Source organism: Pleurodeles waltl, chromosome 8 (genome assembly GCF_031143425.1).
Source record: "Pleurodeles waltl isolate 20211129_DDA chromosome 8, aPleWal1.hap1.20221129, whole genome shotgun sequence".
NCBI lineage: Eukaryota > Metazoa > Chordata > Amphibia > Caudata > Salamandridae > Pleurodeles > Pleurodeles waltl.
Window position 1 is genome coordinate 500,954,421 of NC_090447.1, and position 17,183 is coordinate 500,971,603.

The 17,183-nt window shown below is 44.5% G+C and overlaps 1 protein-coding gene across 5 annotated transcripts in view; it reads left to right on the plus strand.

Moving 5' to 3' along the window:
- The window catches only part of ST6GAL2 (ST6 beta-galactoside alpha-2,6-sialyltransferase 2), a 268,350-nt gene that overhangs the window by 158,389 nt on the left and 92,778 nt on the right, over positions 1–17,183 (plus strand). The gene's annotated exons all lie outside the window — the stretch shown is intronic.

Below are 17,183 nucleotides of genomic sequence, written 5' to 3' on the forward strand. Positions count from 1 at the left end.
CCATATTTAATATGATTCGTTTTGTTGGCTTATATTTCAAATTTCATTAAATATTTGGTGCCTTCCCAAAACGCTTAGCAATGGTTATGTCAGGAGTACATCATTTATGAGAAACAATTACAGAAAATATTAATTCCACCATGACGCAAAAGAGGAAACCTTCCAAAGGGCAAATTAATATAAACTTCCTTAGGGCACTACCGAAGGTAGCCAAGACCAGGACATCTAAAACAGAAAGAGGAGAGATGCAAAGCTGAATGGCAAGAAGAGCGAAAGAACAAATCTAAGATTGTTATTTAATGAAGTTAGAGGCTATCAATATCATAAATAAATTAGTAGACACGGCAAAAGAAATGGAAATTAAGTAAAGCAAGTAAGGGTAGTGATCGAAAATACTTACGAAACGTAATGTCATTTACGGGCACTTGGGCAGGATTAAAAAGAGGATGAGAAGCTCAGATAGGCCAACATTGGCAAAGCCAGTAAGTCTGGTGCTTTCTATCGGCCCTTTGGCTTTGTCAATTATTGGTTGTTTTTGCCTTAGTTTTTGTAAATCAATGTTGTTGAGTAAGCTTCCAGGCACTCGTCAGTCTAAAAAAACATTGTCTGAAACCAAAGATATTTTTGGTCACTAAAAGTACATATTGCCATAGTGGTCCCTAGCACTTGAAAGAACTGCATTTTTCATGGATGTGCTCCTAATAAAAGGATGCAATGCTGTTACTCATGGTGAAGTTAGCCAAAGATGAAGTGGGCTGACTCTCTGCCCCACGCTTAATGGGTGGACAAAAATGTGAATGTCACCATAGCAAACCAATGGATGTAAAGAGCAGGCTGAAAGCCCATATTTATACTTTTTTAGTGCCGCATTTGCATCATTTTTTGACGCAAAAGTGGCGCAAACGTACAAAATACAGTTGCATTTTGTAAGCTTGCGCCGCTTTTGAATCAAAAAGCAGTGCAAATGCAGCACTAAAAATGTAAAAATATGGTCCATAATATTGTGAAAATTAAAAGGTCTTGGCTAAGTTCAGACCTAAAAAATAAAGTTGAAGAGAATGAACAGAAGACAAAGAGAAAACATGGAAAGAATGAGAGTTTTGGTAAAATAAAATGTACAGGAAGGACACATTGTAGAAATATTGAAAAGTTAATAACTACAGAGACGAACGACTTCGGATACATAATGGAAAAAAGAAATGAAAGAGGTAAAAAATAACACCCCTGTTAAGTACATATGATGAAAGGGGCGGAGAGACTGGAAGCAGTGGTATAGCATGGGTGCCATGGGCTGTAATGTACACAAGGACAATCCCCCCATCTCCTGTTTGGCTAGTAAAAATAAACTGTAAATGGGGTGGCCGTGGCCCCCTCTCACCCTGGGCTTCGGTGCAACTGCACCTGCTACATTATCGATAGCTATGCTTCTGAATGGAAGATTGCAGAGGACAACCATAGCGAAAAAGATATTGTAAGAGCAGAATGTCAGTCATAATTATACCACAAGGAAGAGGGCGCAGTCTCGTTCAAGACTGTAGCCAAAGCTTTCATTGTGGAGTTAGAATAGGTCCTTTGTGTTTAGCGCGCATTGAAATGGGGTTCTTACAACGGCTCTGTGGTCCCAATACATTTCGTTGAAAAGCAGCTGGGGATCAGCTGAGCAGCACAGGAGTCCATTGAAAGTTTGCCAACGCACTTCAGCAGCGAGTTGTGGCAGGTCTGCTGAGCCAGGCACTTCACAGCGTAGTTGGCGATGGCCTCATTTGGCTTGTGGATTCTGAAGTGTATTTCGAGCGGGTCTACTTTGCCTGATGATTTTAAATAGAGATGTCGAGCTTGTCTGTTAAAAAGCACAGTGTATCTTTATGTGCTCTGAACCATGTACCCTTGGAAATTCTTGAAACATGTTGGTGATGCTTTTCTTTAATTGCTACTGATGTTTGCAACAGGTAGTTCTTTTCCTTTTTCTAGCTCGAAAGTTGCAAACTCATTTATCATGAGAAAAAGAATTATGTATTTGCCACATTTGTCACATAATCTATCTGCTGCCTAATCTGCTGATTTTAATGAAAAAAAAATGTTTCTAGCTCAAATGGTTCAAAGGTTGCTAACATGACGGCAACACAAGTTGCAGTGCAGTGGAAGACATTTGCAAAGGACGACTGTTCACTTGTCTGTTGCCTATTACTTCATTTGGGGGTTAAATCAGCACTAGTGAGGTGCAACCTATGCCCAAATAGTGTTAACACGTGTCAAAATTGGAAAATAATGAAGTAAGACTATCACAGGATGTGCCCCACAATGCTGCATAATTTGCCTTTTATTGCTGTATAATTTAGTCAAACCTGGCCATCTGCTGCCGCATAATTCCAGTGGCCCTCCACATTACTCAACAACCATGCATGAAGACGGGCCCATAGCTTGTGAGAGCTGAGCCTATGCCCAGGGTGCCACCTCCAGGAGCATGCTGGAGCCGCTCCCTCCAGAATTCTCCATGCAACGAAGGTCCAAAGAAAAGTGTGGTAGGAGGAGCGAAATTTAGTTTTGTTCAGGGAGCAAAGGCCAGCTCTTATTGACATATCCGAGTAGTGGGATTGGGAAGGGATTGTGGCCTGCCAGAATGACAGCTTTCCCTCACCTGGATTAAGCAGCCCCAATGTTATTGCAATTCCCAGGAACAATGAGGGATTATCACTGCCCCAGGCAAAAATAATGCTTGCCTCCGGTCAGGGCACAAGTCCTAAAAATTGAAGTGAGGGGAATAACCAAGTAGAAGTATGCAGTTGGCATCACGGTGCATGGCACTGCATGTAGCATCACAGTAACTGACATCACCCCCTCACAGGAAGTGATTTCACAAGAAGTGACATCAGAACTTAAGACCTCACACATATGTTTTGCAGGTCTAATGTGAGTACATTTGAGAGCATTACAAAATTTAACAAATGAAAGCTGATCAGTACTTAAGCCTGTGACTTGAGTTCCTTGTCTGAAAAAAATTAATAGCTCAAATCTGGATGGCGTTTGGTGTTTGATTAACTACAGTAGACAAGCCACTAAGGGCCAAATGTAGCAAAGAAACATTTTGCGACTTGCAAATAGCGAGTCATAGCGACTTGCTATTTGCAACTCGCAAAATGTTATGCAGAACGGTGTCTCAGACACCGTCTGCGAGTCGGTATGGGGTTGCAATGACCCACCTCATTAATATTAATGAGGTGGGTCGCAAATTGCGGCCCCATACCGACTATGGGCACTCACTGACATGGAGGCCTGCTGTAGTCAGCAGACCTCCATGTTCGTGACTGCTTTTAAATAAAGCAGTTTTTTTTTCTTTTAAGTGTAGCCTGTTTTCCTTAAAGGAAAACGAGCTGCACTTAAAAATAAATCCGAAACCTTTAGTTTTGGTATTTTTTCAGGGTAGGTAGTGGTCCCTTGGATCACTACCTGCCCTGAAAAAATAATTTGGGGTCCATTCACAAAGAGGAAGGGGTCCCATGGGGACCCCTTCCAATTTGCGAGTGGGTTACCATCCACTTGAAGTGGATGGTAACTGCGACACCGCAAATGGTATTGCATACCACTAGGAATCGCAAATAGGAAGGGAACACCCCTTCCTATTTGCGATTCTGAAATGCATTTTGCGAGTCGGTCCCGACTCGCAGAATGCATTTCTGCATAGGAAAATGCGATTTGCGACTCGCAAACGGCAGTTTTTGCCGTTTGCGACTCGCAAATCCTTTCCTACATCTGGACCTAAGTTCTACAAGCTAAGCATACAAAACCTGGTACCAAGAGCAAACCTCATTTCATACATTGCATTAAAAATGCTAGACTTTCCAGTTGTGAATATCAGAACTGTAAAATATATTAACCTAACTAACATACCACCATTATATACACTGACAATGTTATCACTTTGACCATTATAACAAAAAATGCAAGTTGCTCACTGCATTTGGTATTCTGAGCATGGCAAATGATATTCCCTAAGAAAGATATAGTAATACCTGTATATTCTGCATATATAGTAATTCAGATATTGGGGACTGTGAGAAATCGAGCTGTTGGCTGAGGGGTGAGCCCTTCTTAACTAACAGCTTCAATCCTTGTGAGAGGTAGCTACAAAAGTCACTAAATCAACCTGTGCATAACCCTCTGGTATTCTAGCACAACAAGCAGTCAGGCTTAACTTAGGGGCAATGTGCAAAGTTTGTATTTAGCACACAAACAGTAATAAAGTGAAAACACACACAAGGAACACCCACACCAATCTAGAAATAATACAATTTAATAAACAAAATAACCTGAAAACAACAAAAAATGTGATCAGTGAAACCAGAGAAACGCAATTAAATCAAATTCAGGGATGTATAGTGCCTAAAAACACAAAGGTCACTCATGGTATCTGGTCGTGCGGAGGGGGTAACATTCACAAATTCAGTCTGACTGTGAAGGAGCAGGGGCCAGATGCAGGGACCAGATTAGTCTAGCTGAAAAGGTTACCCTCAGGATTTGTTGGCTTACCCATGTCTGTATGAAACAAATGCTGATGGGGACACGAGTGACTGAGTCTTGGAAAGCAGTCGACAGTCATTTTGTTTTTAAAACTGCCACAAAAAAATTGACAACAAGGAGAAACATGACATTAAGGGGCATATTTATACTCTGTTTGCGCCGGATTTGCGTCGTTTTTTTTTACGCAAATTAGACGCAAAACGAACTCCACATTTATACTCTGGCGTTAGACGCGTATAGTGCTAAAGTCCATGGAGTTTGCGTCACTTTTTAGCGTGGACACCTACTTTGCGTTAATGAAATGCAAGGTAGGCGTTCCCGTCTAAAAAATTGACTCCGAGGCATGTGCTCCGTATTTACACTCCCGGGCAAAAATCACGCCCGGGAGTGGGCGGGTCAAAAAAAATGACATCCAGCCGCTTTTGCGTTGTTTTTTAGCGCCTGGTCAGGGCAGGCGTTAAGGGACCTGTGGGCTCGGAAGGAGCCCAGAGGTGCCCTCCCATGCCCCCAGGGACACCCCCTGCCACCCTTGCCCACCCCAGGAGGACACCCAAGGATGGAGGGACCCATCCCAGGGAACATAAGGTAAATTCAGGTAAGTAATTTTTTTTTTTTTGTTGTGGCATAGGGGGGCCTGATTTGTGCCCCCCTACATGCCACTATGCCCAATGACCATGCCCAGGGGACAGAAGTCCCCTGGGCATGGCCATTGGGCAAGGGGGCATGACTCCTGTCTTTGCTATGACAGGAGTCATTTCAATGGGGGTTGGGAGTTAAAAAAAATGGCGCAAATAGGGTTGAGGCGAAAATTTTGCCTCAACCTGACTTGCCCCATTTTTTGGCGCCCAAGCTCCATATTCCCCTACGCCGCCGCTGCCTGGTGTACGTCATTTTTTTTCACGCACACCAGGCAGCTCCGCCGGCTAACGCCGGCTAACGTCATTGAATAAATACGGCGCCCGCATGGCGCTACAGAATGGCGTTAGCCGGCGTTAGATTTTTTGACGCACAACTGCGTTGGCGCAGTTGTGCGTCGAAAAGTATAAATATGGCCCTAAATCTGTAGCTACCTCCCAGACTGGATGCTGCTGGAACAACAGGAGGGATGATAGCTCTTTAAATTAGGCCTTTGTCTCGGGTGGAAGTAAGAAAGCCCCTCGACCACCTGCACTTTTCTGCATGGAAGGGAAGCAGACAACGTGCACACATGCGCTGCTGAATGTAACCCGGTATCGGAATATTACACTGGACATGTTCAACGCTTTACTTTGGGCCCAACTTCTTGGGGGCGGTGGGGGGGGGGGCGGGGCATTCACTCGGTGAAAATAGTCGGGGGTCGCCCGACTTGTGCCCTGTCTCTGGTGCTTCGCCAAGCAAAAGTGTAGCATGTATTGCTTCTAGTTGCAACCCGTTTCCCTTTGCTGCCCCCTGCCGATCTTGTTTTACCTTGCAGGCCTTTTCGGTATTTCTCCAGGTGCGTCTGGGAAACCTGGCGGTACCGGGATATCTACCCTAAATTCTTACTGTTGCCTGCACAAACACTTATGGCCTGCAGACAGCCCACCACTCCCACCCTTTCTTTCTGCCGCACACAGAGGGGTGTGGAAGTACCAGGTTCCAGCTTGATCAATCTTTGAGAAAAAGAGAAACAAACGTTCTGTGGATCAGAAGGTAGTTACGTTTTACCCGCATGGGAATTGGCGGTCTGAATGCCCAAGTATGCATTTTCTTTCAACAAAAGCCGAGTTTTAGTGGTTAATACAATGTCAAGACGCCAATGTGCTGTTCGTCTTCCTAGTTCTTTTATGAATGCTTCCATTGTGATCATGTTTTTCCAGTTGGCATTTTACCAGTTAAAACACAGGGAACTAGCCGTGAATCACGCCGATGCTCGCATTTGCTCAGATGCCTTGGACTGGAGGTGCTGGAATCCACGAATCACGTCAATACAGAAAGTACTTGCTCCCGTTCAAAGTATAAATGGATACACAACATGTCCAGCGCTCGTCCTTTATGGGATTCTTTTCATGTATATCTTCAAATATCCAGACCACCCTAAAGGACACCTCAACATACTGCTCTTAATCGGAGGCTGATTCCCTGGTCAGCCGCATCAACTTTATCGAGTACTCGTTCTTGGACCTGTCGTACCAACCACACCGTTACCTTCACCTCTTCCCTTCTGTCTTCTTTTTCACCTCTTGCTTTCGCACTAATCGCTCCTCTTCTTTCTTTTTCTGTTCTTTTCTTTTTAGTTATTGTACAGTGCACCTCATTAATGAGACTGGCCTTCATATTTTTCAAAGAGCACACAGTGTAGCGCCACTTTTCTTGCTCCCCTTAGCGCCCCCTAACACCACCATGTGGGCGCCATATTTAAAATACGGCGCACCATGGCAGTAGTTAGGGGACCAGCATCAGAATTTTTGTTTTGCAGAATTAGCATAAAAGATTCTGATGCTAATCCTGCAAAGCCCAGAGGGGACCATTGTACCCAAAAGAAGCCTACTTTTAACGCCTGCTCTGAGCAGGCATTAAAGTGCCGAAAAAAATAGCTCAAGGAAATCTCCTAGATTTCCTTGTACCATTTTATTGCCCCCCCTAATGGGGGAACACCCCCTTTGCATACATTATGCCTGGCTCAGGCATAATGTAGCGCAAAGGGTTACAAAGTGGCGCAATGCATGCATAGCACCACTTTGTAAATTTGTGGCAGCATTTTTGCCATTTTAACACCACATTAGCATAAAAAATTACGCTAATGTGGTGTTCAAATGGCACTAGGGGATCTTAAATATGCCCCTAAATGTTGTTATCTTCTATGACCGCTGTCAATACACATCATATTAATGTACTATGCCCGTCTGGTCACATATTATGCAGTCTAGATATGACTATCATTTTTCTATGATTTTCATCATGGCTGTTTCACCCTTCATGCTTTACTGTTTGCGCTTAAAAAATTTGCACTGTGTATTTTCTGTTTTGGTTAAAGCTTCAGTAAAACTGTTTGAAATCAAAGTGTAAAGATATGCAGAGCATGTGGTGTAGCAACCTACCACAGGCACTCATGCAAGCAAGGGAAATTATAGTAAAATATAGCCATATCTGGGAGTTTGGATCCGGAGGGTCCCTCAGATCCCGCTTGCACGATGCCACTGCATCTGCTGCTCCGCTGATAGCTACTGCCCTGTGCAGAGTGAAAGAGATCCATTCTCTAGTTTCAAAAATCTGCTTCCAACATACCCAACCCCTTCGAATAAACAGACTATTTTGTTTAACATTAATTAGTTCCAGATAAGGAGAAGCTAAAGGGAGAGGCTGTGTCTTTATGATCAGAGCTGGGGCACCAGGTTCGATTCTCGCTGTCTACTCGACGTCCTGTAATTATGGGTAAACCTTTTAGGGCCAGATTTAATGAAAAATTATGGTGCATGGCGCTGCGCCAAATTTGCCAGCATCATGCACCGTCATTTCAAAACGCAGGGATGCACCATATTTACTAGAATACAGCGCACCCCTGTGTTTTCACCTGCTCCCGTGCTAAATTTGCTGCTGTGCGTCAGCGCAGCAACCCTTGCACCATTGTGCAAGGATGGCTGAGTTGAGGAGGAGATTGTTTTGTGCACAAAACAATCTTAAATGTCGATTTGCTCTTTTTATGTGTGCTGCATCTGTAGCACACGTAGAAAGAGGAAGGAGTGAGAAATGAAAGCATTTCTCCACTTTGCGCCATGCTAACACGACCCCTGGTCTGGTATTAGATTTTGCCGCTGCCTCAGGTTTACGAAAACTCATAAATCTGAGGCAATGTCAAAATGCAATGGGTGTTTCTGTGGCACGCCTACAGCAACACCCATTGGATGCCCGTTCCATGCAAATTGCTGCGTGTGAAGGGGCCGTATTTACAAGGTGGCGTTAAGCCACAAAAAAGTGGCTTAACACCACCTTGTAAATACGGTGCAGTGCATAGCGCCACCGGAGCGTCATTAAAAGTGAAGGGCTCTTAAATATTCCCCTTAATCTCTCCGTGCCTAAAAAAAAATAATCTAACCCTGTGTAATGTAACTGGTGATCTTGTCAAGCGCTTCAATGCCCTTAGGTTCAGTTTGCGCTATTATTATTATATAAAAATCTGCTTTCACAAAGAAGGTGAACACACATTTTCCCAAAACTAACTACTGAGTATTTGTCTGCTAAATTGGGGTAAGACCTACTTTAAAATTTAAATATCTTGTGAATATGCTTGGTATTGTACCACACATTTTGATTCAATCTCACACATCAAAACTTGTTGTTTCATATTTATTGAACTTGACAATGTGATCTCTCCACTGTTAACATAGAGTTTCCCCTTTATGCCTTTTTATATCGCGAACCACAGAAAATGAACAATTCCGCTTTCAACGTTGCCTTCTTCAGTCACTAGCGGCCTCTACTGTCGCACTGTGCTTAAGACGCCAGCACCATATCCTTCAGGCTTACACAACGACCTGTTTTGTCTGTGAAAAATATTCTCTGACTAGAGACAAATTTATTTTATCGTTTGTAATATCATGACATTGACCCATGCAAATGAAGAGAAGTGTATTAAGTAATAAACATGAATGGAGCTCCTGAAATAGATATTTTAATTTCTACGTTTTGGGAGACTTGCCAGCTATACAAGCAGTCACAGTGCAGGCTTTTAGGATGTGCAAGATCTCATAATAAAAATAGTATGGGCCATATTTATACTTTTTGATGCACAACTGCGCCAACGCAGTTGTGCGTCAAAAATGTTAACGCCGGCTTATGCCATTCAAAAGCGCCATGCAGGCGCCTTATTTATGGAATGACGTTAGCCGGCGGAGCTGATTGGTGTGCGTCAAAAAAAATGACCCACACCAGGCAGCGCCGGCGTAGGGGAAAATGGAGCTTGGGCGTCAAAAAATGGGGCAAGTCGGTCTGAGGCAAAAAATGGGGCAAGTCGGTCTGAGGCAAAAAATCTGCCTCAACCCGAGTTGCGCCATTTTTTTTTACTTCCACCCTCCATTGACATGACTCCTGTCTTAGCAAAGACAGGAGTCATGCCCCCTTGCCCAATGGCCATGCCCAGGGGACTTATGTCCCCTGGGCATGGTCATTGGGCATAGTGGCATGTAGGGGGGCACAAATCAGGCACCCCATGCCACAAAAAAAAAAAAAAATTACTTACCTGAACTTACCTTAAGTTCCCTGGGATGGGTCCCTCTATCCTTGGGTGTCCTCCTGGGGTGGGCAAGGGTGGCAGGGGGTGTCCCTGGGGGCATGGGAGGGCACCTCTGGGCTCCTTCCGAGCCCACAGGTCCCTTAACGCCTGCCCTGACCAGGCGCTAAAAAATTACGCAAAAGCGGCTGGACGTCATTTTTTTTGATCCGCCCACTCCCGTGCGCCATTTTTGCACGGGAGTTTAAATAAGGCGCACATGCCTTGGAGTCATTTTTTAGACGGGAACGCCTATCTTGCATATCATTAACGCATGGTAGGTGTCCACGCTAAAAAATGACGCTAACTCCAAGATCTTTGGCGCTAGACGTGTCTAACGCCAAAGTATAAATATGGAGTTAGCTTTGCGTCGGATTTGCGTAAAATAAAACGCCGCAATTCCGGCGCAAACAGAGTATAAATATGCCCCTATGTATTTAACAGAGACATGAAACCTCAATATAAGCATGAAACATAAGTGATATATACAGGTCATTGGCTGATGAAAAGCTTTACCAACGACATATAAAAGAGACTTTATTAAGGAACAATGGGCGAGATTTAATGGAAAATCCCAGTGCTCAGCGCTGCGTAATATTTGGCAGCATCGTGCAGCATCATTTTCACAATGCAAGACTGTGCCGTATTTAAGTGAATACCGCACAACCCCTGTGTTTCCCCCTGCGCTGGCGCTAAATATGCTGCCCTGCGCCAACACAGCCACCCTTGCACCATAGTGCAAGGATGGCTGCGTTGAGAGAGAGATGGTTTTTGTGCAGGAAAAACACCTTCCTGCACAAAAGCAATCTTAAATGGTGATTTGCTCTTTCTATGTGTGCTACACAATGAAGCACACATAGAAAGAGCAAAAAACGAGGGGAAATTAAAGCAGCGCTGGCTAACGTCAATCCTTAAATAAGGTTCCCGCCTGGCACGAAGGAATATCATTAGCCGGCGGTAAATTATTTGACGCAAACCAGCGCCGGCGCTGGTTTGTGTCAAAAAGTATAAATATGGGCCTTAATCTTTTAAAATTCATATCTTTACCTGTGTATGTTGGATTTGTGTCATTTTGGTCTTGATTTACTCCGATAAATATTGTCTATTTTTCTAAATTGGTGTGGAGTACTTTTGTGGTGTTTTTTTTACTTTGTTACTGTGTATGTGTGTGTGTATGTGTACAAATACTTTACACATTGCTTCTCAGATAAGCCAGACTGCATGTGCCACCAAAAGGTTGAGCTGGCATTATCCTGGCTGTGTGACTTCCTTACCCTGACTAGAGTGAGTGTCCCTACTTGGACAGGTTGTAAACCACTGCCAGCTAGAGACCAAATTTCTAACATTCCACATGATACCTTTTTGGAAAAACTATTCCTAAGTAACATTTACCATACCATCCTTTTCGCAATCTAAAATAAGCATGCTGTACACAAATTAAATGAACTGGAATTGTGGTGTCTTGTCCATTCAACATGAATGTCCAACTACTCTGAAATGTAAATGGATGTCTACACTCACTGGTACCTACAGATTTTGGGCCTCATTATGACCCTGGCGGTAGAGAACCGCCAGGGCCAACGGGGGCGGGAGCACCGCCGACAGGCCGGCGGTGCTCCCTTGGGCATTCTGACCGCGGCGCTTTGGCCGCGGTCAGAACGGGAAAACCGGCGGTCTCCCGCCGGTTTTCCACTGCCCCTAAGAATCCTCCAAGGCGGCGCAGCTCGCTGCGCCGCCGAGGGGATTCTGACAATCCTTACCGCCATCCTGTTCCTGGCGGCTCGCCCGCCAGGAACAGGATGGCGGTAAGGATTGTCGTGGGCCCCTGGGGGCCCCTGCAGTGCCCATGCCAATGGCATGGGCACTGCAGGGGCCCCCGTAAGAGGGCCCCGCTAGTATTTCACTGTCTGCGTAGCAGACAGTGAAATACGCGACGGGTGCAGTAGCACCCGTCGCACCTTCCCACTCCGCCGGCTCGATTACGAGCCGGCATCCTCGTGGGAAGGGAGTTTTTCCCTGGGCTGGCGGGCGGTCTTTTGGAGACCGCCCGCCAGCCCAGGGAAAAACTCATAATACCCTCCGCGGTCTTCTGACCGCGGAGCGGTATTATGGAGGGCGGCATCCTGGCGGGCGGTCTCCGCCGCCCGCCAGGGTCATAATGGGGCCCTTTGTGTCCGTTTTCGAAATGGGTCTATAAGCACATAGAGCCAGATTTATGGTGGCCTTGTACCATTCAAGTGCCACATTAGTTTAATTTTTTTTATGCTAATGTGGCGTTAGAAGAGCAAAAACACTGTGCCATATTTACAAAGTGGAACAAGGCATGCATTGTGCCACTTTGTAACCCCTTGCTCCACATTATGCCTGCGCCAAGCATAATGTATGCAAGGGGGTCGTTCTGGGGCTAGGGGGGAAGTAAAAAAGGCACAAAGGAATCTATGAGATTCCTTTGCACCATTTCTATCTGCATTTTTTAAGGTCTGCTAACTGCAGGTGTTAAAAGAGGCTCCCATTGAATTCAGTGGGCCTCTGGGTGGTTTGCAGAATTAGCGTCAACATTTTTGATGCTAGTCCTGCAAAGCGCTGGACTAGCATAAAAAATGATGACGCTAGTTCCCCTGACTACCGCCAAGGTGCACCGTATATTTAATACAGCGCTACGATGGTGGCATTAGGGGGGGCGCTAAGGGGCACAAGAAAAGTGGTGCTGTACTAGGTGCAGCTCCACTTTTCATAAATCTGGCCATAATTCCCCTCCATCTTGACAATCTAATGTGAGGGTTGATTGACTTCCTGCTGGTGAATGGGCTTCTTCCTCCTTTCGCCAACTATGTACAACCACTCCTCTTTCTGCCTTTTTTCATTCCTCTTCTTCTATCTTCAACATGTCCCAAAAATTCTTTTAGACTGGGGTGAAGAAATATGCATGTAAAAGTGTGTCTAGGGGCATAAACTGTACAAAATGCCAATGTAGGTTCAAAGAATCCTCCTACTGTCTCTATGCTTTGTCCTTTAGAAACCTTGTTCATATGTCTCATGATGGGGACTTCTGAAAACACAAGGTCATAATTAGAGTAATAATACAGGAAATGTTCCTGTTCATATAAAAGGCTCATCAACAAACTACATGAAATACCATAAGTCGAGAGAAGAATGTGATATGTAATTCCCTCTGTAACTGACGCAGGCAGTTTGTGTACAAACATAGCAGTTCTTAACGTCCATTGTATACATTTACTCATAAAGCATTTTGTAATAAGCATTTAAAGAAAGCTCTCCTATTGAACTGTCTACATGTAATTCCTTTTCATCTAGTGTATGCATTCTACTATCAGGTGAATCTAATGTTTCCTGTTCTAGAAAGTGTAGGTAAGCTCATTCCAATAAGCAATGTTATCATCAGGATGACTGTTGTAACTAAAACTGCTACTTAAATGTACCTATCTGTACTACTTCTGTTTCTAATAGAGTCTATGAGTTCTCTAATTTCAGACTGCTAAAAAATAAAAAATGTAAAAATGCAAAAATGTAAAATGCAAATGGTGGCTGCTAAAATAGCAACTGTCTCATTGAGTCTTTTTGTTGTGAACAAAGCAAATATCACACAATTGTCTTCCAACAAAGTTCAAATGTAAATTGGCAATGATCTTTGTTAGTTTTCCTTAAACCTTCTCTGCGTTCTTCTAAATGACAACCCCAAAATCAATGTCTCATGCTCAGACCAAGGTAATCTTCTTTATTCTCTATGAAGTTTATCAAATGTTTCTAGTAAATGTCCAAATGTCTCTCATAAATGTCAGTTTCAAAATCACTAATAATCACAACCAAGATATAATGTTTCATTCTATCAAGTGGCAATGTAAGTTCAAAGTTCAGTTCGGCCACAAGAATAAATTTGAGAATGCTCAACCGCATATGAATTGTAAAACAAAAGTTTCTAAATTCCTTCTCCTAGTCATTTGCTGCAAAATATGTCCATTCAGGTGCTGTGTAGTACTTTTGACAGATACTCTCTTTCGTTTTGATTTCTGGACTACTGATCCCTCAGTATCACTGTCACTTTGATTAGATTCTTCTGTTTCTTCTGGAATAGTTTGTGGCCCTTGTACTACAGGCACAGTCTGGTCTCTTGGCAACAGATCTCCTGGCAAATTATTTTTGCTACAACAGTGGTCCTTTATCAGCATCTGAGTTTTGCATGACCAAATGTTTATGTATCGACTCTTCTGCAACAACCATTGCTGTTGACTCACTCAGACTCCCGTCATACTATAATTGTCCTCTTTCAGTAACTTTCCGTAACTTGCCCACCCCAAACAGCTTGTCTAACCTGCTCCATTTGACTCACTCTAGCCAGCCCTTGAGAGACAGGTACTGTTTCGTCAAGTAGACCTGTAAGTTTGCAAGTGTGTACCACGTGCACCCAACTGGGGAACCACCAAACTTTACAGCTGTTGTTGTTACCAGTATTATCTGGTAAGGTTCCAAGCAAGAACTTCTGTGTATGCTTCTTTACCAAGATCCAGTCACCTGGGCACCGGTCATGGCGCAACTCCTGCAGTGGTTGGACTGTAGTTTCCCAAACCCGATGAGACACAGAACGGACCACATCAGCCACTCCTTTGCAGTAATTCAGTACCATGTCATTTATAATGTTCACAATCACATTTGTAGGCACAACTAGCAATCTCATGGCACATTAAGGGGGTCATTCTGACCCTGGCGGCCGGTGGCCGCCTGGGCCACCGACCACGGGAGCACCGCCAACAGGCTGGCGGTGCTCCCACGAGCCGACTTTCCGCTGCTCGGGGGAATCCTCCATGGCTGCGGAGCGCGCTCCGCAGCCATGGGGATTCTGACACCCCCTACCGCCATCCTGTTCCTGGCGGGTCTCCCGCCAGGAACAGGATGGCGGTAGGGGGTGCCGCGGGGCCCCTGGGGGCCCCTGCAGTGCCCATGCCCATGGCATGGGCACTGCAGGGGCCCCCGTAAGAGGGCCCCGCAAAGTATTTCAGTGTCTGCCAGGCAGACACTGAAATACGCGACGGGTGCAAACTGCACCCGTCGCACCCCTGCAACTACGCCGGCTCAATTCTGAGCCGGCGTCCTCGTTGCAAGGGCATTTCCTCTGGGCCGGCGGGCACTCTTTTGGAGAGCGCCCGCCGGCCCAGAGGAAATGTTAGAATGGCCGCCGCGGTCTTGTGACCGCGGTGCGGTCATTTGGCGGCGGAACCTTGGCGGACGGCCTCCGCCGTCCGCCAAGGTTAAAATCAGGCCCTAAATCTGTTTTCCTGTTTGTACTTACTTTACAAACTCATCAACACAAGAGGTAACGCATCAAGCCATTTCAGTAAGGTGGAAGCACAAACTTTTGCCAGTATGGATTTCAAAGTTCAATTTATTTGTTCCACCAATCCAGAAGCTTTCAGTCAGTAACTTCAATGTAGTCTTTGCTCAACTTGCAATGCCACGCACAGTAACTTCAGCACCTTACTACAGAAGTGAGTCCCTCGGTCGGACTCTAGAAAAGTTGGGAAGCTGAAACAAGGCGACAACTCCATGAGAAATAGCTTTTCAACCCAATGAGAGAAAATGCATACAATAACCAAGATATATCTCAGTACATTGCATATGGGTATCTCAAAATAATTGAGCTGCATTCTGTTGAAAGACCCCTTTGATTTTCCTATGTGACTCGATGTAGCTGCAGTATGTTTGCCTATATTCATCTGCTGACAAGTGACACACCTGTGACAAAAAGCTAATGCCATCATTCCGAATCTGGGGTTAAACCACATCTGCTGAATAATTCGCACCATGGCATCACAACCAACTTGAGCTGGACTGTGGTATTGCCTCTCCATAATTGGTAACAAACTATTAGGCACAATATCTGGCGACTCCATCAGCTTAGTTATTGCAGAGCTTGATACAGTCACTACGTTTGTGGTGCGCAGGACACTTCACAACTGCAGTTTGGGCAGGCACCTTTAATGCATTCAACCAATTGCAAACTCTTTCTCCATTCCTGATAGGGGATCCAGAAGAGGTCATAAAACCTCTCTGGGACCACATCTTTCCAAAATCATGAACAACACCAAAGCCATACTGACTGTCAGTAAAAATGGTCACCTTCAGCAGTTCCGAAACATACATGCTCTTGTAACAGCAACTAATTTAGCTACTTGGGAAGAAAAGCTTTCTTTAAGCCAGGAGACTTTGACCACACCTGAGGCAGTGCAAACTGCATAAGCAGTTCTCAGTGTACATCCATGGTCTCATAAACAGGAGCCATCAGCAAATATCACATAGTCAGATTCAGAAAGGGGAATATCTTGAATATCAGGTCTTGGCTTGGTGCATAGTTCAGTGACCTCTAGACAATCATGCCCAGTTTCACCAGTACCATCAACAAATTATCATCAGTAGCTAAAGGCAAAAGAGTGGCTTGATTTAGAGTAAGACATCTCCTCAGTGTAATGTGGGGAACAGCTAAAATGGTCTGCTCATTCGGGTAAGTCTGTTACTTGTCAAGGGGTCTGTCTTGTTATGAGTTAATAAACTTTCTATGGAATGGGGACAAAAACATTCAAATGATGGCCCATGACAATGCATCACAGTGCTCAATGCAGACACTTTCTGTGGTGACTGCCCTAAGAAAGCCAGACAACACAGAAACCACAGCATCACGATTGGCTGAAAATTATGCAACAGGTCTGTGTGTGTTTCCATGTAGCAGAGTCAAAACTGAGAGGGTGCATACTTCCCTCTCACAGCAGTACAAAGTAAAACAATTGTAATAAGACATTTTCAGAGCAGGGACATGACAGAGATTTTCTCTCAGCTCTGTGAAGGCACGTATGTAGTTGTCATCCAATAGTACCAGATCAGACACATTCTTGTGTGTCAGACTATGTAAAGGCCTGGCCAAAAGGTAAACGTTTAGAGTCCATGTGGTGACAGTAGTCAACCATTCCAAAGAAAATCCTGACTTATTTCTAAGTTGTTGGGGGATTACATTTCAGAATTGCTGAACTTTGTTCTTGTGACACCTTCCTTGCACCTTTCTCAAAGTGATGTCCTAGATACAAAACGTCTGTCTTACAGTAGTGCAATTTAGTCAGGGAAGCTTTTTGTCCATTCTCAGCTAAGTGGTTCAACAGTGTCTTTCTTTCAAGTATTTGACACCACTAGCAGGTCATCAATATACTGTATCAGGACTGAGAGATAGGGCATTTTTAGGGCCTCCAGATTCTTTTTCAAGACCTACTTTAAAATTGAAGGACTCTCAGTATACCATTGTCGGACTCAACGCCATGCCAAAACACGACTGCCAAACCAAAATGCAGAAAGCAATTCATTTTCCTTGGCAGCGGTATGGAGAAAATGTTTGGCACAGGTCAATCACAGTGAACCATTTGGCTTCACATGGAATTTG